The following is a 20,920-nucleotide window of genomic DNA, read 5'->3' on the forward strand; positions in this document are numbered from 1 at the left end:
ACGTTTCTTGAATTAACCTGAACTTATGTTGGTTTGGGGCTTTATTTTATTCTATTTTTTGATAATGGAAAAATGTACCGGTTTTCACTGCAAACATGACAACAGGCATAAACATTGTCACTGAAATCCTTTGTACCCAGACATAGACAGCAGTCAAAAAAAAAATAAATCAGGGACACCTGAGTGGCTCAGTGAGTTACGTGTCTGACTCTGGCTGAGGTCATGATCTCGCAGTTTGTGGGTTCAAACCCCATGTCGGGCTCTGTGCTGACAGCTCAGAGCCTAGAGCCTGTTTCAGAGCCTGCTCTCTGTGGCCCCCCCCACTCGTCCCCTGTCTTTGTATCTCTCTCTCTCTCTCTCTCTCTCTCTCTCCCTCTCTGAAAAATAAACATTAAATTTTTTTTTTTAAATCAAAATTTTAAGGAGTGCCTAGCTGGCTCAGTTGGTAGCCCATGCGACTCTTGATCTCAGAGTCATGGGTTCAAGCCCCACGTTGGGTGTAGAGATCACTTAACAAATAAAAATAATAAAATAACAGATTTTAAAAAAATTTTTTTCAATGTTTTACTTATTTTTGAGACAGAGCATAAGCAGGGGAGGGACAGTGAGAGAGAGAGCGAGACACAGAATCTGAAGCAGGCTCCAGGCTCTGAGCTGTCAGCACAGAGCCCGATACGGGGCTCGAACTAACAAACCGTGAGATCATGACCTGAGCCGAGACGCTCAACCGACTGAGCCACCCAGGCGCCCCTAAAATAACAGATTTTAAGATGCCTTTCCTTTGCATAAAACTTAATTTTGTAACCCTTTATTTCACAAAAAGAATCCAGTCTGAAGGATATGCTTTGTTCTGATCTCATTAAATAAGAAATAAGATGTGTCCTTTTTACAATCATTAATGTTCTTTCCTTCCACCGACATAAGTCAGACACACATCCAACAATGACACCAGCTAACTTTTAGTGAGTATTTATTTACTACCACTGGGCTCCATACAAAATATTTAACACATATTCTCTCATTTACTCTTGACAACAATCACTGTGATTATCCCCCATTTCACAGACAGCCCAGTGAGAGCTTTGGAAAGATAAAGTGACTTTTGCCCTTTATCATGCAGACAACAAGTACCCAGAGTCAGGATTCGAGTCCTGGCCAGGTGATGCTGGTGCCCACACCTGTAGCCACCGGGCTCCGTCCATCCTAACAGATGGTTTGTGAGCTTTCATGCCACCAGCTAAGAGTCACATGGAGGGAACCCGTCTGGGTTCCCCCACCAGGGCCCCGGATTTTGCAGTTACTCTCTTCCTTAAAACGCCACCTGAAAGGGTGTGGGCTCCCCTCCCACTTTCAGCTGAGATGCCCACTTCGGCCTCTCTCATCTCCAGAGACTCCTGAGGGCTCCTCCAGCTCCAGTTTCCTGCTGCACAGATCTGTCTCTGGGCCACCCCTTGCCTTCGCACCCCCCTCCCCGTGCTTGGTCCCCCCCAGGCCTGGCTGGCCTCCTCTCACCAGGTAACAGACCTCCCCCCAACCCCCCACCTCCCCGCCTTGTGGTCAAGAGCCGCGCCAGCCTGGTTCCCGGTGTGAAGGTCTCAGGCAGGAGAGATGCACGAGCTCACTGAGAAGGGTGCAAGGCAGGCTGCGGCCGGCCCACGTCCTCACCCGGGCCCCAGATTCCCGCTGCAGGCGCGCCGCGCCATTTGTGCCGGGCGCCCTGCACGCAGGGGCGGTCCCCGGGCGTCCCCGCATCTCCTCCCCAAGGGCTGAGCTCTCAAAAGGGGAGTTGAAAGAGGCTCCGGTCAAACTGTCCCTGTACTACGAGTCAATATGGTCAGTGACTTCCTTAGGAAGAGGATGCGCCACAGCAGGGACTTGTGCCCAGGAAGCAGCTGCGGGGAAGACGTGCACCATTGCCTTAACTGAAGGCATTCACCACGGCCTACTGGATCCAACGGTCCATCTCTCTGCGTCTCCCTCTCTCGCTCATATACACGGACACTGGACACACACACGCACACACACACACACACACACGCAGCCAGCAGCCGGAACACCCAGCCCTCCCTCCAAGGCCCGTGTAAGCAGAGCTAGTGGCCACTTACTAAGCAGGAAGGGCAGGGTCAAGCCACTCGGCTTCCTGTTGAAGGCCGCCTCAGGCGTTCCCACTAACTGATAACGAGAACACACTCACAGTTCCCTCGCAGGACCAGCCGCCAAATGAAGAAAAACGGCACCGGCGTGGCTCAAGCTGCCTTTTTTGACTGCAGCGTTTTTAAAATGATTTACACCATATCTGCTTTCAAAACGGATTTGAAGTGAAGATCTGGTTTCTATGAAATACCCCCAACACCAACTGCCTAAACCAGTGCCTGACGCCGAGTATCACTTAGTGATTCTCAGCAAACCTATACTCTGGTTCCTATCCAAGAAAAAAGTGGCAACAGTATCCCTGTTCTCCTCATTCCCTTTACTTTCCACATCTGGACCGTCACTGTAACCAGTTCCCTGTCACAAGTGCCTGGAGCACTGGATTTGAATCTAGTTATCACACACACACACACACACACACACACACACACACACACCACTACCTTTATGGAAATGTCTTCAGATTCTCTGATTACATAGTTACTTAGAAATCACCCTCCGCTACATCAACATAGACAAACAAAAAGAAAACACCACATAAAGTCTTAAGGTTCGTTGAACCACTCTCAAATAAAAGTGTCAGTATTACTTTGTGCTGTAAGAAATCAAAAACCTAAGCGCTTACTAACTGTATTTAAGAACCACTGCAGTAAGGCTTGAAGAGAAAGATGAATTTGCAATGGAATGGAGAGCCATCGATCTGCAGCACGGGTAGGGTAACTGCAGAAGTTTAGAATTATCCTTCTCCTAAAACGCAAACAGAATCAGCAAGCAAATAATTTTGGCTTACAGATTCAATTCCAATCATCTAACAAAAGAATTTACTCCAACTGGGAAGTTATGACCAGCATGGGGGTCATCAATAGAGAGCAAATTTTTCTGATTTCAATACCTCCCCTCTCTTCTGCTCAACAACCTCTTTAGGCTTGGCAGACAAAGCCTTCTGCATTTTTCTAAACACAAACTCAGTATTTCAACAGCTGACAGAGAAATTCATTCACCCAGAAGAGTCTGCTGTCACAGAAAATGTTCTCCAATAGTAGAAAGATTACATAATGCCAATCTGCACAAGAACGAAGGAATCAGGCTTCTGAAGACAAAGTCAGCGTACAGACCTCATTTTCCTGCCAGGTGACTGAACAAAAAAAAGAAAGACGTGAGCAAAACTTTGGGGAGCTCTTTATTTCAACAAGTATTTTTTGTCTATTCTGGGCCTAGTGTATGCTAAGAGCTGAGGATACAGAGATGAAAAGGAGTAACAAAGAAACAGTTTATTATTATCGAAGCTCCAAGCCAACTCTAAAATCAAATTTCATATGCTACCCTACCAAAAATCACCAAATATGGAAAATCTGAAGTCAATATGAATAATCAAAGAACAAGGTCCCGTGAGTGAGTTAGTTCCCTACTTGGAAAACAAAATAATGTTATTAAGGCCCTAGTAGGACGTAACACTTAATAAACGAGTATCTAGTCTTCCTGAAGCCAAAACAGATTGATCCCTCATCAGTTTTAGATTATAACTTAAGAGTAAATTATTATGCTTAGAAAGTACTCACTGCACACATTAACAAATAAATGTGCTCTTACGAGTAGAACAAGACACTTTTATTTGAGAAAAACATCTAACAAAGGTTCAAATATTAGAAAACAGAAACTATTAGTAACCAAAATCTGATATACCACCTTAAATTACAATTGAGAGCAGTCAAAAGGGAGTAGCATTAACAATTCATTTGTTTTCCTGGACTGAACACTATGGGATCATCCATAGGGAAAAATCTAATGTAGAGCAATAAAAAATAGGCCCACATATTTATGGCAGTGGAATTCACAGAAACGCATCAGTCCACGGGTAAATCTAACGATCCAACAGTTCAGACACAGAAACCAAAGCAGTTTTAAGGTCTCTATACACAGATCATTAGAAAAGATTGTGCAGCACATGCTATATCACATTTACGTCTCAAGAAAGACCATGTGGCTCAGAGATAAGGGAAGGTTTTTGTGTCATTTCAAGTGAAGGTGGTTGCCATTAGAATAACCGTAACTGTAATAAAAGAAGCCTGTTTGATGATACATGTAGAAGACAAAGAGTAAGCGAAAATGAATACATAATTACAACGTGTCACCTCGCTGACATGGATTACACCAACAAGCATAATAATTTGCTAAGATTACAGACGGATAATTAGCCTTCCAGTGTGGGACTGATAATACATAGTCCCATTAGCATTCACTTAAGATTATTTTAGACAATAACTATGAATGCTTGCTCAGAAAGAGTCATAAACAGGAAACTAGCTTATTCTTAACTATTCATCTTTTAATTTGGTAGAATTTACTAAAATAACCTTCCCTCTTAAAAGACACATCCTAAAACCCTACAAAGAGAAAACGTTTAAGAGCATGTAATCCCCAGTGAGATTCAAAATATCTAACAACCAAACAGTATACACCTAACAACTGGATCAGACACACCAACCAATCAGAACAGACACAGTAACCAATCAGAACAAATGTACCAACCGGTCAGAACAGATACACCAACCAATCAGAATAAACACAGGGTTAAAAACAAAAAAACAAATCATGCCCCCCTAACGTTGTGATTAACTGAGTAGCAATCCTCTAATTCTGTCAGAATACAGTAAAGAAATAAAGAGACTAAACAAAGACATTTATTTCTCTACAATTATTTCTATAAAATAAGGCACTAAGGGTCTTGAGTTTGGTCAAGAAACAAATATTCCCACACAGTGGATTATTAGAATGCACTCAGTAAGCAGAACAGCTATCGATAATCATGCGGCAGTATCAGCCAGTGAAATTATACAAAGGGTTATTTTGAATTGTCATGCCCCTTTGTACTTTTTTTGGTTTGTTTTCAAGAAGCCATGTATTGAGTTGAAAGGCCCACGTTTTCCTCTAGTCCCGGCTTCTATCAACTGGAAACTGAGAGGGGAAGAAAAAGAAACATTCGCTAAGATGCGCTCGTGTGCTTGTCTTCACCATCTTCTCTACTCTTCAGGACAACCCATAGACTGTCCTGTCCCACAAGATCCTTAGATTAAAAATAAAGAAGCTGGGGCTGTGAGGCCTAAAAACTTCACCGGTGCTATAATACTTGTAAGTTGTAGGACTAACTTGGAGGACTCTGCTCCACCAGGTCACACAACCTCTCCGGGCCACTCACGATGGGGACTGTGTATGTTTACTCCCATCACAATCTTTTCTGTTTCAAATGAAATCACACAAGTGGAAGGGCATCACAACGTAGAAGGGTTGTACAGGTAGTCAGAAGACAAGGATTCGTCAATATGGGAGAACCTGATACTATTTTTCAGGGATTTTCACTCTCTTCTTTGAATTCTTTTTACTTGAGCAGTCAAGTCCTCCACACAAGACTATTCAGTAGGTGATGAGAATGAATCCAAGGAAAACATGTTTCCTCCCCCCCCCCAAATGACAGTCTAATTGAGAAACAACTTTATCTCTTATTCCTTGCTCTAAGCCACCCCACAGAAAGGATCTACAGAAAGAGATTGCACCGTTTGGGAAAGCCAGGGAAGGACCAAAGTGGACAGGATTATGAAATGAATATTTAAAACGTTTATGGACCCAAAGAGAAGAACTCAACAGAGGAACACAAGAAAGACATACCAAAAAAAAAAAAAAAAAAATCAAGAATCTTGATTTAGTTGCTGCTTTTACTGGAAGACAGAGGTATCTTCTGTAACTTTAAGACCCAATTGAACACCAAACCAGACATTGGGTACGGAGGCAGACAATGGCTGTGATGTCCCTGATCTCCTTATAGTCCTTTCGACACAGACCTACTTCTCGAGGATGAGCTAGGATACTATACTTTCTCTGTGATATTCCATAATTGTGCCAGCATACAATCATGCCTTTAGACAAATTCCAATATCTACAAGATCATACCTTTTCAATGAGGAATCTGCACTCCTAACTTGTACAATCTGGCAACAAGAGGAAATATATGAAATCAAGACTGAGTGGGGGGGGGGGTGATCAGATATCCAAGTATCACTGGACAGCCCTGAACACTTACAAATGGATTCCTATCATTTTCATATTGACTATCTTTCATCCCCACCTAAATGATTAATTGAGGGCCAAGATAAAGTCTCACATTTCCTTTCAATGTGAGAAAGGACACCATGAACCACAGCTTCTCCCCAGGCTTGAGCTCTGACTGTCCACCATGGCAGCTGGTTTCATAATGCACATTTATCGGCTGCCTTCCCTGACCTGTCTCACGTCTCTACTCTTCCATCAATGCTTCCTGCACAGACCTAATAAACAGACATGTGACAAATATAAAACATCCCAGGCATTCAGACATTCCAACTAATACGGAGATCAGAGCTGTTCAGGAAGAGGTAGCTTTGCACAGGCAGAGATGTTGGGGCGGGGCGGGGCGGGGTGGGGGGGGGGCGGGCAGGGAAGCAGCTGGCAGGTAGAGGGGATAAAGGTTGGGGAGAGGGGTGGAAGGGAGGACAGCAATGAAGATGTGAAGATGGAAAAAGGAAGGAAAAGGCTTAATGCCCAAGAATTGGGTTTAGCCAGGGTGTCATATGCTTGAAGGTGAGCAGTAAGAAATAAGGCTAGAAAGGAAGGGTGGGATCAGATGACCTTGACTGACAGATGAAGGTATCTGGCCCTTATTTTACAACTAATGGGAAGAAATTAATGATCTGAACAGACGACAATCATAATCAATACAGTGTAAGAAAAGTCACCTGAGAGCAATGTGAAAGGTGTATGGAGCATGGGGAGTTCGTGTCCCCACTATCCCCCATTGTCCATCACTCCTGTGAGCTCAGCATGTTGGGGAAGTGGGGGTTTGCGGTCCTGTCTGGAGGAAGAGGCCTATGACCAGCTGAAGGATAAATAACAGAGCACTCTATGTAGACAGAATAACGTCTGGCTCCTGGCAATGACCAAGACGTATTACAGAAGAAAAATGCTAATGCCGTCACTGTGCATTTATTTGGATAGTGACTTGATGCTTTCAAGGAACTCACCTGAACACCATCCCGGCTCCTCTCGCACGCAGGGCAGCCTCTGGTGCCAGGCCAGGCTGCAGTGTGAATACCCAGGCCCAGAGCACTACACATGAACCAGATTGAGAGCTTTAGAATCTGATGATGGGGTCTGAGTCAGGGGTCCCAGGACCACTCCTAGGTTCAATGGCTCACCTGTCAGCCTCCTAGGACTCGGCATACAGTTGTCCTCAGGCTGTGATTATTACAACAAAGCAAAATCTGCAACGGGAAGAGGCTGATGGGGAGAGTCTGGAAGAAGCCAGGCATAGGCTTCCGGGGACCTTTCCCGGTGGAGTCCCACAGGATGCACTTAATTCTCCCAGCAACAAGCTGTGACAACACATGTGAAACGCTGTCTTCCAAGGAAGCCACCTGAGTCTCCAAGTCCGGTACTTTTATCGGGGGTCAGTCAAGTAGGCAGTCTGCCTAGCACCTGCCGAAATTCCAGACTCCCAAAAGGAAAGCAGGTTTAGGTGCCATGAGGCACTCTCATCAGTTCTGACAGTGGTAGGAACTCTCTAGAAACCCAAGTTCCCAGCCACCCGCCAATGGCGAATCCTGCAAGCCGACCTTTCTAAGAAGAGCGGTCAGACCTGCTGTGTTAACTCCTCCCTGCTCAGGGTTGCAACACATTCTAATTCTAATCAGACTACTGACTTAAAGCCCTATTTAACCAGACGCAAACTGCCATAAAGAGGTATTCTAGGGAGGTTGGTCAAGTTAAATACAAGGATGTAGGTACATATCCCAGTTCTATTGGGAAAAATGTGCTCTAACCTGTTGGCTAATTTCAGAAAGTAGGAAGACATAAAGCAAATCCATTATATATGTATAATAAGAAATGTAATTACACATTTCCATCTGGCTGCAATTATGTCAATAAAAAAGGAAATATATAGCTCCTGTCCCACAAGATCCCAATTCATTAGGAGTGTCTTTTACACTGAGATACGGAACCAACCAGAAAGAAAAAAAATTGCCTGTTTCCCCTCCCTCCTCCTCCTCCTCCCCAACTTTCCCCTCAAACACACAAAAAAGTTGGCTTTTAAACACACACCAAAAAAAAAAAATCAGAAAAGAAAAAACAAACCCTACCACACAATAAGGAATAAACCTACTAGTGCCCCCCCCTTATCTGCATGTATCTAATTAGTACCGCCTTTCGTAAAAAAAAAAAAAAAAGCCTTTTGTAAGCTTACTGCAAAGTTATGAAGGACGTAGTGGTGGCTACCTATGTGTGGGAATGGGAAACTATTAAAAGTAACAAAGTCAGCTTGGAGACTTCCCTCCTAACTCAGGAGAAGATTTTGCAACCTAATGCACAATTTTCTTAACGTCAGAGATACCGCCTTGGCTGCATGGGGTAAAGACTACACCAGGTGACTGGCTGCATTTCTTGGCCTAGGAGCACATTTCAGTCCTTTGCTACTGAGGCGCGGCCCTGCGTGCGAGGATGTTACTCCTCGTGAAAATGTGAGAGGGGCCGAGCGTTCTTTGCAACCTAGACTGTCTGGCTTTGCCAAAGCACTCAGCCAGTGCGTGCAGACTGTCCCTGCTAAGCAGTAGGGAGATTTTACACACAGAGGCCGGCCAGACTGCATTGTGTACCTAAAAAGCACTGGTACACAAAGTTTTTATGGTTTCAAGATCAGTGAAGTTTTCTTCTAACTTATTCATCATCCAGGGACTCTGAGGAAAGGAACAATCAGAGGGGGAAACACTTGCCAATATAAAAAGACCCAGTATGAACATTTGTCCCTTAACTCATTTTCAGCTGGAAAGGAACACTTGGGAGCATGGTCAAGAGCCATCCAGAAGATGGTTTTCTTTTGCAAACAAAGGATACTTACGAAAATGGAAACCTTTAGACCAAAATGTTTTATTTTTAATACAAGAAATATAATTGTGTCAATACAGATTCTGCTGCTGATAAATTTATTCACTGCACTCCCTTGTTCAAGCAAGCCACCCACTGGAAAACAGAGAAGACGGGGGGAATCAAACAGCCTCTGCACCATCTGATTTACCATGAGTTCTAAAAATTTATATGCAAGAACACACAATGAGGGTCGGGAAAAGCACTCATGTATTATTAATTTCAATTTCAACAGATATGAACTACACTTCATTTGCTTCAAGTAAATGTCAGCACAACCACATTTTTTCCTGAAAACGAATCTTGACCACTGAGATTACATAAGGCACACACTTGCGATGAGGGCAGCTCCTGAAACAGCACTTTGGTAAATCAGGGATACTTCCACATGCAATCATTACCTGGCGAGATTCCACACAACTGGGAACGTGGCCATGACTTATCCATACGCAGCCAGTGCATTTTTGAAAACTCAGTTTGGCTTCCAAGGCTGAAGTTTCCAGAAAGGCATGTAATATCGTGTTACCTGTAACACGATTTAGGATTTAGGATTTAGGACACTGTGCCCTGTTACGAATCCAGATAGAGAACCATTTTTAAAACACTGGTGTAAAGGCCAAAAATTGTTTTAGAATAATTCTCATGGGTGACAGAAGGAAACAAAAATGACCTGGGGCGTTTCGACAAGCTGTAATAACTGGGGCTAGAATAGAAGTCATTGTGGTATGTTACCAAATTAATGAGGAAACTAACTTACTCCCGACAGGCTCTTACAAGCAGTGTTAAGCCCACCTTTCCAACAAGGTCAGGCTCCAAACAATGACGCTGAAGTGTTTGAGACGCCTGAGGACCCAGCACACATACACAAGGACTGGGAGAATGCGCTGCCCTCTAAAGCTGACATGCCCCAATCTTCACAAAGCCACCTGTGTGGTTACAAGTTCTAGAAAAAAGAAGTATCCTGGGCTGACCACTGTCCTGAACTCAATACGCACCCACTGTGAAGAAGGGCCTTCTACCCACGGATGACAGCCTCGTGGGCATAAGCTAGAGTCAACCAAGCAGCAGGGGCAAGGGAGAACAAGCTCCCGTCTCAATCCTTTGCCCAAGAAACAGAATTATTTACTAACTGCCATCCCATCATGATCCCCACCATCCAACTGGAAGAACAGAGTTTATTTACATTAAATAATCAGGTAGATTAAAAAAAAAAAAAACCCTCCACTGAACTATTATTCAATTTCCTAAACAAAAAAATGTAATGTCATTGTGAAAAATGTGAGCACAATGCTAAACTCTGTAAAATAAAGTTTACAGAATTCTAAGTTGGCTTTCTCTCTCAAAGAAACACTTGCCTTACAGAGAGAAAAAGGAGAGACTAAGCCAATTTGGCTGGGAAGCGAATAGGTAGCAAATAAAATTCGCTTCTCCAAAAATATTCCTTTTCTTCTACATGGAAATTTGAACTCACACAGGACAAGCAATCAAAAAATGCTCCTTCCTTCCTTAATGACAAGGGACATTACGATATGGTTGCAACCCAAACTTCAGGATGCAATAAGGAGTGATTAACACAGACCACCTACTGTGTACAATGTTAGGGGTGCTAGTGAGAGGCCCACTTAAGCAACCTGATTTCCTTCTATGACGGGAGACCAGGCCACAGATGAGGAAGGAAAAGCGGGTGTATTATATCTTCTCTTGATTTCCCTGTTCTCTTTTATACCGACACAAACTAAATATGAGGTCAAATTCAAGTACTGGATTTTTGGCTTTATATATCTTTTAGGTAAGTAAACAGCAAAGTTATACACTTGGAATCAATCGGAGATTCATACTGAATGACAGACTGTGGGGATCTGTCCTGAAATCTAATACATCCCATGTCTTTACTGACAGTAGTAACAAAAACGCTTCTTTTTCCTGATGCAATTGTTTATGAATCTGTCTCTAATAGGTTCATCTATTATCCCCTGAGAATGAACTGGGTTGGATTACAAATGCTAGATGTGGGGGGGAAAAAAGTTTAAATGATCTCGACCTTGAAAGGATGTTCCCACAGAATAAAAATGAAATTCAATAGGAATAAGTACCCTCAGTAATCGAGATGGAAAAAATCCGTGCAAATGCATGACAGAGAGAAATGAAAAAATGCAGGGACTGTATGCAGATCATAGATGACCACAGGTCAAAATGGGGCTGGTAAGGTGGGACTGTATTGAAAAAAATAATAAAGAACAAACAAGGTACAGAAGCCCTCTGCACTCAAAATTGCTGCATTTCTTCGGATGACTTAGACAAAGGTTTCCAGAGTCACGTATACGTCAGTTTCAGAAAAGATACCCAAATACTCTGACCTCCTAACTGTACCTCAAGTGCTGGGTTCCATTATTTACTTTCCCAAAAAGAAAACACCTAGGATGACACAGGACAAGATTTCATCCCTGCCTTTTGAGAAACGATGGAAAGAACGCCTCATATTTCGCATAAAGAAGAAAGCGAGGCCTAGGAGTGTCATGAGGCCAACCTCAATTATTTGGAGGAGCAGATGTGTTCCAGTGGGTTCCAGAGTCCCAATGTCCCCAAAGAACGAACCCAGGATGAGTTTCAGGACAGACTAAAGTCCAATAGATGAAAATTTCCTCACGAACAAGAATCACCCAAGAATTAATTCCTCTCGGGGAATGATGTGGCCACTACTGAATACAAGCTAACGAGAAATTGGGGGACATTACAGAGGTGACTCAAATATGGGGTACAAGCTTGGACTTTGAAACACATCCTTCACTGAGATTCTATAATTGTAACTCTCCATGAAAAACTTCACATGTGTTCACCACAGTCATCAAGACTCATAGGCCGACTTCCTGGAAAAAAAGCAAAGGGCTCTAAAAAACAATAACTTCCTTTCTACCCCTCAAAATGTAGGAAAAGAAGAAAAGCAGAGAAAAACCTCATCTGCATTAATAATAGTAAAGGACTGGGGGCGCCTGGGTGGCTGAGTCAGTTAAGCATCCGACTTCAACTCAGGTCATGATCTCGCAGTTCACGAGTTCGAGCCCTGCGTTGGCTTCTGTGCTGACAGCTCAAAGCCTGGAGCCTGCTTCAGATTCTGTGTCTCCTTCTCTCTCTCTCTCTCTACCCCACTCTGGCTCGTACTCTCTCTCTCTCTCAAAAATAAACATTAAAAAAGTCTTTTTAAAATAGCAAAGGACTTATCCATCAGGAGCAATACAAATGGACCAAATAGAGCCTGCTGGGAATATGCACGCCTCTTACGCTTGTGAAATAGCGCAGAGCTGAAGGAAGCAAGTGGCAAAGGTTCTGAAAGACTCCTGACATCCCCTGACTTGGAAGGGTAAGTAAGTCCTTACTGAAACTCACCTTCCTGCCTCTACGAGCTGTGGAGGAGCTAAGGGGAGAGTGTTGAGCAGCCCACCCCCGTGTTTCCTCTGAGCAGGCAGGGTTGAGGGCGGAAAGCACTCCTACTTTACGAAGTGGCCTCAAGGAAATACACCCACAGGGACGCACAGAACCTGAAAGCCATCAACGACAAGGCACTCTCTGGAAGGATTTCTCACCAAAGAGGCTGGCTCGCCCAAAAGAGGAGGAACAAGTGGGCCCGGACGTAAAATACAATGAAACTGAGCAGCAGCAAAGCTCACAGACTGAGGCTGTCCAATGGCACGGAGCCTCCCATACTGCCCTACTCTGGCCAGAGAGGCACTAAAAACAATATATACCATCATCGGCCAGCCCTCCGGCTCAAGTGCTAAGGGAAGGACATGAACCGACCCAAGACAAATAGGGAAGGAAGTCAATGAGATTCCACCCACACTATTTTTGGACAAACGGTAGGGCCAGACAAAATGTGAAACACTCGGAAGAGGACAAGGCGCAGAACACGCGAGAAAGGAAAATGTAGACAACGCTCTGGAAGATTTACTCTAGGAAACAGAAGGAAAGAAAAAAACAATGTATAACGGTTTTGTACTATCAAGAATACTTAAGAAAATGTGAGCTGTTTGACACAGGATATTAAAACATAACATAAGGTCGAAAGAAAACTGTCAGAGCTAAGGGAGGAAATAAGGAGAAAAGCAGGATACTACAGAACTTAAAAATGAAGTCGAGGAATAAAAATCGTATCGCAGGAGCACCTGGGTGGCTCAGTAGGTTGAGTGGCCGACTTCGGCTCAGGTCGTGGTCTCGCGGTCGTTGAGTTCCAGCCCCGCGTCAGACTCTGTGCTGGCAGCTCGGGGCCTGGAGCCTGCTTCGGATTCTGTGTCTCCCTCTCTCTCTGCTCCTCCCCTGCTTGTGCTCTATCCCTCTGTCTCTCTCAAAAATAAATAAATGTTAAAAAAAAAAATTTAAGAAAAAATCGTATAGCAGAACTCCCGTCATTCCAGCTATGTGCCAACCACGGGCAAGTCAGCACTGCAGGAAAGCTATCGGAGCAAATCACACAAGGAAAAGAATGGAGAAATGAAGCAATCAGATGCAAGTTGACAACTTTGGTAGAGGAAAAACAGAAGTCCAATACATGAAGACGTGGTGTGACTAAAGAGGAAAACAATTCCTGCGGAACACAGAAAATAACCCAATGGTAAATTGGGGAAAATCTTCGAAATGAAAGGATTAAGATGAGATGGAATGGGTTCACAGTGCTTCAGGATAAATAATAAAGAATATAAAACACTGAAGCAAAAGCCTGGTGAAGTTATTAAAGTTGCATGTTAAAGAAAGAAAGAGACACCCAAAGAGAAAAGGCAAATCACAAAGAAAAAACCATTCTGGCTGACTACAGACTTCTCATCAAATTTAGATGTCAGAAAACAATGGAGCAACATCTATCATGTAGCAAGCAATGTGGGCGGAAAAGACGCAGAGTCCAAGAATGCTATGTCCATGCAAGCCGTCATTAACGTGTGAATCCCACAGAAAGGCATTCTCAAATACACAGGAAAAATAAACACATTATCCATGGACCCTTCACAAAACATCTATCTGAAAGCAAAATCCAGCCAACTCATAAGTGAATGAAAATAAATAAAAGCATATGATTAAAGAAATTGAAAGAAGAAATATCTGGTGATGAGCATTTATGTAAATACAGAACTAATGCTAAATATGTAGTTTTAATTACAGACACAAACATATATAAACACTAAAATTTGTGAATGAATGCTGAATAACAAATAAGCAATACATAACAAAATACTTTGATGGGTTTCTTTAGGCTTAGCTAGAAATGATTCCCTGTGATCATCCCAGGCACTGAATATGAAATCAAAGGATTAAGAGTTTTAGAAAGTGCAAAAATAAATTAACTCTGTGTATGAACTTTGCAGAATTACAGAATAATTTGTGAAATGTTAATGTTCCCATCGGCTGCAAGATCAAACGTTAACTCTATGCTGGTGGAAGTGAACAGAAGCAGTGAGAGGAGGAGTAAAAGCAGAAGAAAAACCACTTCAGGGTAACAGAGCAGATCTACTGAATCTGAAGTCAGGAAGTTGTGATCAAGGGGAAGACCAAAATACACAAGATGTGGATTTAAAAAAAAAAAAAAAAGAGCATGGAAACGATCCTGAATTTATCTTGAATACGAGGTACACCTCTCACTCCAACTGACACAAGTATCCTTTTTACACTCAAATTAAGAAAGTTTCAGTTTTCTCTATTGATGTTTAGCCTTTCAGTGACCATCAATAAAATTACAGGGACAGACACGAACCTTCAGAAAAATGTCCTTAGCCACAGATTACTTTATGTTGTTCTTATAAGACTTTTATCATTTGATGGGGTGCCTGGGTGGCTCAGTCGGTTAAATGTCGGACTTTGGCTCAGGTCATGATCTCGCGGTTCGTGGGTTCGAGCCCCGTGTCAGGCTCTTTGCTGACAGCTTGGAGCCTGGAGCCTGCTTCGGATTCTGTGTCTCCCTCTTTTTCTCTGCCCCTCCCCTGCTCACGCTCTGTTTCTCTCTTTCTCTCAAAAATAAACAAACATTTTTTTAAAAAAGACTTTTATCATTTGATACATTCAGTGTTGTCTCAGGGAAGACAGAAAAGTAAAATACACATATAAAATAAAATGTGTAAAGAGTATTACTAACCATTAAGATTTAGAGAACCCTCAAGTCTGGTATCATTAACTTGTCTATAATAGGAGTAAGAAAAATTCAGAACATGCAAATTACACACCAGTAAAGCCGAGAATGGATGCAATAGAGCGATTGGTAAATTATAGCCATAGTGCCAAATCTGGCTTGCTGCCTATTTTTGTAAAAAAAAAAAAAAAAAAGTTTCATTTGAACACAGCTGTACCCATTCACTAACAAAGTTTATGACAGAGTTGAGTAGCTGCAACAGAGATCATATGGCCTACAGAGCCAAAAATATTTACTATCTCACACTTTACATTAAGCGTTTCTCAACCCCTGCTAATAGGTGAACAAATTCTGCTCCATTGTACATGGAGGCGGGAGGGTGGGGAGAGTTGGGGGGAGAAGGGCAAAGTAAAATTAAAAGCAGACTATGTACCTTTCAAATTATTTGAGGTGGGAAACAAAACAAGAAACCCAATACAAACCAAATAACAAAGAAGGGAAAGCAGGAAGGAGGGGGAAATGGAAAGAGGAAGAGAACTGCCAGAAATCAATAGAAGAGTCAGAAGACAGAAATCAGATGCAAAAAGGAACAACTGTATCTATATAATATCCACATGTATAAGTTGAATGAACTCATCTACTGAAGCAAAAAGAGTCTCAAACTGGGGGTAAAACAAAAACAAACAAAACCTCTCAGAGGAGCAACAAAAAGATTAAGAGCAGTTGAAAACGGGGGCACCTGAGTGGCTCAGTCAGTTAAGCGTCCGACTTGGGCTCAGGTCATGATCTCGCAGTTCATGAGTTCGAGCCCCGCGTTGGGCTCTGTGCTGACAGCTCAGAGCCTGGAGCCTGCTTCAGATTCTGTGTCTCCCTCTCTCTCTGTCCCTCCCCCACTTGCACTCCGTCTCTCTCTCAAAAACAAATAAACATTAAAAAAAATTTTTTAAAGAATAGTTGAAAATAAATGGAGAAACAGACCAAGCAAATGAAAACAAAAGACCCATACGAATCCCAACAAAGTTGAATTCAAAATGCAAAAGAACTGATTTATTTTAAAAAGTAATGTTATACAATGCAAGCTTAATTCTCAAGGACATTTTTAAGGCACCTAAAAACAGAATACTTACATATACAAAACAAAAATCTCTGGAAATACAAGAAATTGTCATAAACATTAGAGTAATGGAAGGCTTCAGCTCAATTCTCAGTACTTGGTTGGTTCACGATATAAACAAGGAGATTCACTACAAATACAAGCAACAAAATTAAATAACACTCATAATCTTATGTTTTATTATACACACACACGCGCACACACATACACACACTTTATGTATTCATAAAACAAAAACTGACTATAGGTCGGACTACCATTCCAAAAAAGTAAAAATGGATGCCTCGCTGGCTCAGTTGGTCAAGCATACGACTCTTGATCTTGGGTTAAGAGTTCCAGTCCCATGCTGGGTGTAGAGATTTCTTAAAAATAAAATCTTTAAAAAAAAAAAAAAAAGCAGGGGCACCTGGGTGGCTCAGTCATTTGAGCGTCCAACTTTGGCTCAGGTCATGATCTTGCAGTTCGTGGGTTTGAGCCCCGTGTCAAGCTCTGTGCTGACAGCTCAGAGTCTGGAGCCTGCTTTTGATTCTTTGTCTCCCTCTCTCTCTGCTCCTCCCCCACTTGCACTGTCTCTGTCTCTCTCAAAATAAATAAATAGAATTTAAAAAAAAAAAGGAAAGGAAAAACAGTACAGACCATATTCTCCTATCAAAATGATGTAAGACTAGAAATAACAAAAATCATAAACATTTAGAAATTTTAAACTATCTTCAACAACCCTGGTTCAAAGATAAAAATCAAAACCATAATTTTAAAATGTCTGTAAAAGAATAATATCAACACTACATAGAAACAAGTAGAAAAATTCAAACTTTTAAACACTTCTAATTCAAACCTAGAAAATACTAAAATAATCAATTTTAACTCAAGAAAATACAAAAAGTAAAACTAAATAAACCTAGAGAAATTTCAAGAAATAAAATAATAAAGATAAGGCAAGAATAAATAACAAGGGTGCTAAGACCCCACAACGGGGAAAGAATATGTCCTTTCAATAAATGGTGCTTGGACAACTAGATATCCACTTGTAAAAAAAAATGAAGTCAGAACCCAACCTCACACCATATACAAAAATCACCTCAAGCTGCATGAGAGACTTACATATAAGACCTGAATCGACAAAACCCTTAGAAGAAAACATGAAAGTAAATCTTTGAGACCTTGGATTTAGCAAGTTTCTTAAAAGTAAAAGCACAAGAAACCGGGAAAAAAAAAATCACCATCAAAAACATCTGTGTCAGTACAATTTTGCACATGGCCAAACCTGTCCTATAATCTTATCCGTTCTATTTTCTTTTCCCCTTGGACACACTTATCCTAGAGCACTCACTCCATCCTTCTGCAGATAAAATGGTCAATTTTCTATAAATATCGGTTAATAAAATGGAAGTGAAAAGTGACAAAAACCTAACTAAATCATAAACTGAGGTATTTGTTAGTTATTTTTGTAAATAGGCAGTATAGAAACGAAAATTATAAAAACAGAAATGAAGAGAAATCTATCCAATAAAAATGCAAAAAATACATGTTTGGGTTTGTTTGTTTTTACCTATCACATTGTCAAAATAGTCACTAACGCACATTAGAGGTGGTGAAGTAAATTAATACAACCTATCTGAAAGATAAAGTGGTGATGTGTATCAAAATTTAAAGTAAGTCTGTCATTTGGCTGATGACCTAACTCTGAGGAACTTATCTGCTCAAGGATCAATTGTACAAGTGTACAAAATGGATCCCCTGCAATATTCACTGCAGCATTAACTGTAACTTTTTCAAATGGAATCAAACTAATTCTCCATCAGTAGGTAGAGGTCAGGTGTAAGTGCTAGTAAACGTGCTAGTTAATATTTAACAAGTTCTCCCAGTGGGAGGGGAAAGCCCTGATTGGTAGCACCTGCCAACTTCTGTGACGTAAATACGCCACATCTTGGCTGATTTCAAGCTATCCAAGTGAAGTCACTGAACACAGAATCCAGAAGAAATGTGTCAAACTTTCATGAGTAGATAGATACAAGCTAACTGCAGCACACCACTGTAAAGACTGAAAATACTGCAACTACAATTAAAAAAAAATACACTGTCACACTAACAAGCATAAATGTGATGTAAAAGGTTTATATTAACAGGGCAAGATATCCATTCCGTATTACTGGATGAAAAAACCAATTACATACAGAAGAACTTATGTTATATCATCTCTAACAGTATGAACTTCCATGTGTATGTATTTCACTGCCATTTTGGAAGAAAAAGAATCATACAACAGTGATATGGAAACACTACATTCAACCTAGTTTCACCTATAACAACAGTAAATCTGACTTTCATGGAGTATCTAAACCAGAATCAGACCTTTATTTCAAAACAGAATAGAAAAAGATCAACATATTTGGCTTCAAAATAATTTAAAACTTCTGTATTAAATAGTTCAAAACAAAGACAAAGAAAAACAAAACACTGGGGTTAAGTTATTTACAGTAAATATGAAAATGGCATAAACAAAGGAAATAAGGAGACAACTTACAAAATAATAAGTTCAACTAGAAACAAACACATGGGCAAATGATCATTCTCACTAGTGATCAAATAAATGCAAATTTTAAAATCACATACCTTTTTTTTTTGCCTGTTAACTCATTAATACTCTCATAATATTGCTCATGATATTGCAAATTGCATACAATCACTTCAAAATGTGTCTTAGGTGTGTGCAATCAAGTCATAAAATTTTTCATTAACCTCAGACCTAGAATTAACATTTCTATTAATCTATTCTAAAAGCATGTGTGTGTTTAAAAAATGCTAACTCCATCACAGCATTATTTTCAAAATAGTAACATTGAGAGAAATCTAGGTGTCCAAAAAAATGAGAGTAAGCAAGCAAATTAATATGTATCCTCTAAAAGAATATTATACAGCAATTCTAAATTCTAAACATTAATACAAAGTCTATACAATCATATAGAAAATGCTTACAACACAATGTTATATTATTATACAGTATGATTACACCTGAGCAAGACACATATAAAAATAAAACAGACTAGAAAGGAACACACACTCATACAAATCATGTTTCTTAAGTTAGTACACTCTGAATAAGTTCATGAATAAATTTTTTTAAAATTTCAAACTTTGTGTAAAGAAACGATTCCATTATTTATAAGATTTCAAAATCACTGAACAATGAAATATAATAACATTGTACACCTGAAACTAATGTAACATTGTGTATCAACTATACTTCAAAAAAGGTTAACACCCTTTAAAAAAAAAAAGTTATTCACATAGAAGGGACTCATTCTTTTGAAGGGCAATGTGAAAACAAAATAATGTATTTCTTAAGAATGTAAGAAAATTCTTAACTGGAAGGAAATAAACACTTCTTGACTCAAACTCTATTAAATACGACAGTTCTTCTCATCATTAAACTTTACCATTTTAGAAGACAATCATACCACCAAAGGATAACTATCTCAAGTGCTCTTATTTTGCTCCAAAAAGAGAATAAAATACAATATAAACTCAGGCAATAGCATGCTGTCTGAAGATATATTATATAAAGAGAGAATGTATTTAATAGAAAAAAAATCATTGTGTGGCCACATGATTCAATACACTGGGATGCATATGCATTAATTAATTCTGGGAAGGATACACTGTAATTTGAGTAGCAATTCACAGATAGACTCTAGGGATTTAGAAAAACCTTAGACAAGAATCTCTGTTCCCACAATAAGCATGGCCTGGAGTGGAAAGCCCTTATAGCAAATGTGTTTCTCAAAGGACACAGCTGGTGATTTTCATGAAAATATATTTGGAATCAAGATTTCCTAAGCAATACTATTAATGAAGTCCTATGATTTCCCCCATTAAAATGCAACCTTTTGTCAAGAACTGTATGCGTAGGGAAATACAAATTGCTTATCAGAAACTAATCAAGCAACATATAGGTATATTCTCTCACAGAACATGGGAAACTTTGGGGACTCGATGTTACAAGAGACTAGTATGTGCCCAAAATGTTTTAGTCATTTCTAATGTGCTCTGGATAACATCTCAGGTGGTGACCCAACACATCATATAGGAGGTGCAGAGGACACGCCATTTATTAGTCTGGACCACAGCAAGGGCCGTCCATCTCCAGAATCTGTGTCCTATCTGAGTTGGCTCCAAGAGGATCCGGTAGCTTGGCAAAGTGTTAGTTCTTGACCCATTAGGAATCGATTGGTAATGAAAATAGGGGTTGATTTCAAGTATCTTTTGTTTCAGCTCTTCCTACTTCTGTTCTCAAATTAATCAAATTATTCAAAATATATTTGCCTAAATTTTCGAGTCAAGAAATCCTCATAACTCGATTCTATCATGAACAAAAGCACCCCATTTCAAATGCTGGTCATAAATGGAAACAGGCTTCAGGGCTTATTGAGTAATCTACTCCCTGGGCTTGGATGTAATAGCCCCAGAATGTGAACAGCTCCTAAGAGAACACAATCGACAGGTGCCTTGATCAGCTAAAATTACAAGATTACTTCCATGTATTACATGCCTCCACAGTGAGTGTGAATCCACTTTGGCAAGTCTATCTCAGGCTACTA

General features: G+C 40.7%; 1 protein-coding gene across 2 annotated transcripts in view; it reads right to left on the reverse strand.

Moving 5' to 3' along the window:
* Positions 1-20,920, reverse strand: part of LOC124528694 (guanine nucleotide-binding protein G(q) subunit alpha) — a 315,654-nt gene that overhangs the window by 282,934 nt on the left and 11,800 nt on the right. The window lies entirely within an intron of this gene.

This window comes from Lynx rufus, unplaced genomic scaffold (genome assembly GCF_022079265.1).
Source record: "Lynx rufus isolate CCGP_SWC_20201006 ecotype Redwood Valley unplaced genomic scaffold, mLynRuf1.p SCAF_10, whole genome shotgun sequence".
Classification (NCBI taxonomy): Eukaryota; Metazoa; Chordata; class Mammalia; order Carnivora; family Felidae; genus Lynx; species Lynx rufus.